Below are 6000 nucleotides of genomic sequence, written 5' to 3' on the forward strand. Positions count from 1 at the left end.
TCAGACTTGAGCAGCCAGCTGTTGACAGAGATGTGAAATTGGAACAACCAGAAAAGGTTGGGCAGAACTCCAGGGTATAAAAAATAAATAATTCCATAAAGATAGACTTTGCTGGTTTTACAGAAGCAGGCTTCATAAGAAAGCCATCCTAGATGCCAACCCATAATACTCAAGACAGGGCCCTAGTGCATGATCACAACTACCCTGGCAGTCCATGGATTAGGACCAATATCCAATTCTGTTGAGAAGTTGGATAGTTTAATTCATTTTTTGTAACAAATTAGAGCAGAACAGTTGGGTGTTTTCTGGATCTGATCACAAGAACTCTGCAGATGTTTTGAGTCAGTTTTTAATAAATGTCAACAAATAACAAGAAACAGGAAAAACATTGTCAAATATAAATGTAACACATGAATTGGAAATCCACTAAAAATACTATCAAGCACATTATGAAAATTCATCCTCATGACACACTTTATTTTTAAAGTAGCCGAAGAGATGCTCAGCAATATCTTGTCTCTCTGCCAACAGGTACATTGTAAAATGTTTTGTCTCTTATTTGTGCATAATTCAGGAATTAAATCCAGTAGTTCTTGTGTTCTTTGCACAACATTTAAGAGGACACCTCTTTAGGGGCAAATCTGTAGCACCTGGGGAGCTCAAGTTATAATTTAAAGTTATAATTTAAAGTTTCCAGGGCTTGAGGAATACAGGTATTGTACAGGCTGTCTGTGGTACAGGAGCAGCCACACCACCCCTAGTCAGCCCCAACAACCACATCTATAGGCACTGGCCCCTTAGTGGGCTGGAATCAAGCTGCCCATTTTTGTATCACTTCTAGGAGATTGTACATCATGATTTTTTAATATATTATCAATGTGTTTAACTTTTTTTTTTTTTTTAAATGATGAAGAGTGGGCCAGTGGTCAGTCAATGATATCTGTAATCACAAGTTCACAATCACAAGTTTCCTTTTGAGCAGTTACACGGCATTTAACAGAAATGCAGCCTCTGCTGTGCCTGCCTCCACGTGGAATCCAATTGGTTCTTTCTCTTTACAGCAGACGAAGCTTGGGTTCCAGTGGCGATTTCTCTCCATCATTTGCTCAGACAGAAGTTTGTTTCTCCATAGCCGGTGATTAAATTCATCCAGAAGATGATCAAGTCCTCAAGAAAAGAACAATGCTGAAGCAAGGGGTGCACAAGATGTATAAACCAGAAAGCAGCTCATACCTGTGAATTCCCATGAACTGGAATTGCAAATTACACATCGACAATAACCCAGCCATTCACTATAATTTCACAGGTGAGCTCTAGAGGTCAGAGAGAAAAGACAAATGAAATAAGCTGAAGGGAGCAGTAGAGAGAGCTTAGCAAATAGGAAAAAATTCTTACGAGGCAGGAATTAATCCCCACTGACTTTACTGCGAGTGAACTTTTCTTGCAGCTGAGCAAACTTACTTCCCAAGAGAGTTGATTACTACATGCTAAACTGCTTGCCAGTAAACATGTTTTACATATAATTCATTTAACATCTATAAATGTCAAGGATAGGTAAAGTTTATGGCTGGAAATTATGGGTTGGAAATGTCAATAAAAATGGGGGCAGCCTTTAATTACAGTGTCTGGAGGGGCACATTACAGCAAGATGCCTGCCCTGCAAAACTTGGTGGAGAGCACCCACACAGCTGGCAAGCTGCATTTAGCTGATCTTTTATTTTTATTTTTTGATGAACCAAGGAGTGTCTCTTTAGCCTTTAGGTATGCAAGATAAAAAATGCTGAAAATTCATCATCTCAAGGTGTGGATAAGTTCTTCCACTCAGTTCTGTATCTTTCACTACCACCGATCTTCCTTGTTTCTTTTCTGTCATCTACTCACCTTTTTTTTTTTTTTTTTTTTTTTTTTTTTTTTCATCAGGAGCTCCAATTCCTTCTGAATCTTTAAAAACTAGAAAAAGTTCTTCTAGGCTAACTACTGATGTGGAGCTGAGAGCTGAATATTTTCCTCTGAAGTTCCAAGTTTAATTTACTGGTACTTGTAAACTTTTATGTCACCTCCTTGAAGATACTGAGTTTTATCGTGCCCGGATGAGGGTGTCAGAGGTTGTTTTGCTCAGGCAGGAGCACAGTTTAAGAGCATAACCCAAATACTTGTTGGCCAGCACATAACAAACACATAGCCAGGACTATTGAACTACTGAGCTGAGCAAAATGCTCTCTGTCCCGGATGAGATACCTTCTGACTCTGCTTTTTGGGAAGTCATCAGTCACGTGGTGAGAGGTTACCTTCCATCACTCGGTGGAACGGGGATCCTGTGTTGCTGAGTTGCTGTCTCCTGATTTGTTTTTTAGATTTTTTTTACATTTTGTATCAGAACTCTCCTTTAATCATTATGCTTCCAACTGCTGGGATCTCAATGGCCTCACTTCTGCACTTTGTTGCTTTGTTTTTTCCTTAAGTGATAAAGCTTTAGTTCATGCATTTTGTTTTAAAACCTTGACGATGTTTTTGATAAAACCGAATGAAATTCACTCGGTTGTGCTACATCAAGGTTGGCCTTGGATGAGGAGCAGCTGAACTCCTAGAGGAACGGTTGCACTGCTTTCAGTGCATTGTCTCCTTTTGCTTAGGGCAGGTCCGGGGTTCCCAGGTTTGTTATACTCATACAAGACCAGGCTGATTTTCAAGGCTGCCAGCCTCTTTCAGCTCAGTCAGGTCTGGGGAGCAGAATGGGGCTTATTAATTGTCCTTCCTGGCCTGGCTGTGCCTCCAGGGAGAGATCTTGCTCCTCAGAAATGCTGTGCAGGGCAGGCGATGGACATCATCCATGAAGCCATTGAGAAGGGCAGACTTTGTAGAGCTGGCTGGTAAAACCAGCCTGAACTGATCCTGCGTGGCCTTCCAATGGGCTGCAGCTCTTCAAGAACTGTTCGCACATCGCTCTGTCCTGTGGGGTCCATCCATCAGGATCAGACTGCTCCTGCACAGGTCTTTTTTCTGTAGACACACAGCTCCCACGGTGTCCTGATTACAGAGGCACTTCTCTACTAAGCATTCAGAACCAAGAAAAGAAGAAGCTGCTTTGAAAAATCATCATGTGAATCTCGGATTTTGCAGGACTAAAGTCTGAGACTTTCTTGCTTCAAACTCTCAAGTTTGTGAAAACAAAGAAACAAGCAAACAAAAACCAAAATAAATAATAATAATAATAATAAAAAAAAGCATACCCAAGGTATCTAAGGTCAAAAGGTAAGAAAAGAAGTTAAATACTGATACAAATACTGCTCTGTATGATGCAGTCATATATGAATGGTGCTGGCGTAAATTAGACCTGCAGTTTTGACTCAGTAACATTCCCTGTGGAAAGGGCTATCTGTTTTGCTTTGTTTTCCTCCTATTCTCAGATAAATGCATGGGAACACATTCTACTGTTAGATGCTGCTGCATTTCCTTCTTGAGTCAGGGTTTGGCTCTCGTCTTAAAAGCTGCAGTGCCTGACACTACAGATCGCGAGGGTCAGATCCCGGCTCCATTTTCTGAGCAAACTTTGCTTTTAGCCAGCAGCACCCTCTTGTGGACCTCTGCCACAGTGCATGCTCAAACTCTCCCGTGGTTTTTTTCTAAATCAGGACCCGATTCACAGGCCTGCTGTGCATGCTGCTTTGCAACTCAGACGGCCCAAAGCTAGACAGGAGGGGATTCCAGCAGAGGAATTTTAAGTATTTTCAATGTTATCACTACTTTGTGTTGTTTTGTAATCATCAGGCAGTATCTTTAGCTTTTCTGCTCTGGAGTTTTTCTCTTAACCATTTCATACAGATTTTTAGGAAAACTAATGGGTACTGGAGGCTAATCACATGCCTAACTTATTGCAACAGTGATGTCTTCAAAGCTCTCTTGACACTTCAGTCAATATAAAATGAGGGGCTGTAGCACAGAAGGAAGCAACCATGAAAATCAGGAAATATTCATATCCATGACAGCATTGTAGCAAGATGTATTAAAGCAATAATTTTGGGATGTATAAATGGGTACACCAAGTAGGAAAAGTAAAAGGATTATACTGTGGTATCTGGCATTGGTGACAATGATACCAGAATGCCCTGTGGAATTTAGCAAAAATCTACATTAAAATAAAATAAAAATAATAATAAAAAATATATGAGTGAAAGAGCACCACACCTGATTCTTGGACTAGCAAAAATCTACATTAAAATAAAATAAAAATAAAAATAAAAAATATATGAGTGAAAGAGCACCACACCTGATTCTTGGACTAGAGAAAATGCATTTCAATAGGCTATATAAGAAATTCAGCATGCTAAATTTGTCAAATAGATGGCTGAGAAATGACTGGATTATAGCAGAGAAATACCTTCAGATAAAGAAAAATCCCACGTGCCAATGGATTCTTTCAAGCAGCGGCTGCCAACTCATTCAGAGCCATTCAACTGAGGGACAAGACCCGAATGTTTGGCGCTGATTGTGATTAATGCCTGGCACGGACTCTCAGGAGAGACGATGGAGCCATCTCTTTGTATCTGTAAATCAGGTGGCACATTGTGCAGTTTTTGGCCAACCACACGCTATGCTTGTGTTCAGCACAAGTAATTGGGTTAAATGTGGGGTAACTGGTTGACGCAATCTGGCTTGTTTTACATGTGGCAGTGTAAGTGACCATGTCCCCTCCTGGAACTTAATTCTGTGAATTTGGATCCTCTCATGGCTTCAAAACCAGCTGCTTACCTGTGTGAGAGGAAAACAGAGTTCAGGAAGAAAGCAGTTCTCTTCACGTTCCTGAGATACCCTTTGAACATCTATAAAATGCCAAGGGATAGTGATAAAATGAAAGATCAGGAAAAATCCCAAATACAAGAGGTAAAGACCTGACTTCGAGCAATAAAGATGTATTCATAGTAGGAGAGGATGGGGTCCAGGAATACTTAAGCAAAGTGGACCTACATCAGCCCATGGACCCAGACAGGCTGCACCCCTGACTGCTGGGGGAGCTGCCTTTTTGAGGCCACCTTCAAGAATCCTTGATCCATTGTGGCAACTGGGAGAAGTGGCCAAAGACTGGAGGAAAGTAAATATCACAGCTATCTTCAAGAAGGGCAAGAAGGAGGACCCAGGGAACTACAGGTCAGCCTCACCTGGCTTCCTGGGAAGGTGACGGAGCAGCTAATCCTGGAAAACACTTCCAGGCATGTGGTAGAGAAGAACATCAGGAGCAGTAATCAGCATGGCTTCACCACGGGGAGGTCATGCTGACCAAGCTGATAAACTTCTACGATGAGCTGACCAGCCTGGTAGCTGAGGAGAGCCATGGATATTGTCCTCCTGGGCTTCAGAAAGGCCTTTGGCACTGTCCCAATGGATCCTCAGGCAAGCTGCTGATGGATTAGCTGGATGGGCAAATATGTGTAGACATATTTGAAGGGAGGGTGCAAACAGGACAGAGCCAGGACTGTATCAGTGGTGCTCAGGTCTACTCCAAAATTCAGGCCATGTGACTAAGAGCACAGTCCAAATGCTTCTTCAACTCCAACAGGCTTGGTTCAGCCACTGCTTCCCTGGGGAGCCTGTCCCAGTGTGCGACCACCCTCTCGGTGAAGAACCTCGTCCTGATGTCCAGCCTGAACCTCCCCTGCCTCAGCTTGGCACCATTCCCTCAGGTCCTGTCACTGGTGACTAAAGAGAACAGCGCCTGCCCCTCCACTCCCCCTCATGAGGAAGCTGTAGGCCGCCATGAGGTCTCCCCTCAGCCTCCTCTTCTCCAGGCTGGCCAGGCCCAGAGCCCTCAGCCGCTCCTCATACATCTTCCCGTCTAGGCCCATCACCATCTTTGTAGCCCAGTCTCTCACTGACCTGAAGAAAGAGAAAGCACTAGGAGGTCAAAACTTGATATTCCTATCAATTGATCTAAAATTAGCTTTCAGAAGTCCTTGTCTCCTGTACACTTCCTTCTCCATCTCCAGATTTAATTTATTTTCCTGC

The sequence above is a fragment of the Anas platyrhynchos genome, chromosome 2 (genome assembly GCF_047663525.1).
Source record: "Anas platyrhynchos isolate ZD024472 breed Pekin duck chromosome 2, IASCAAS_PekinDuck_T2T, whole genome shotgun sequence".
Lineage (NCBI taxonomy): Eukaryota > Metazoa > Chordata > Aves > Anseriformes > Anatidae > Anas > Anas platyrhynchos.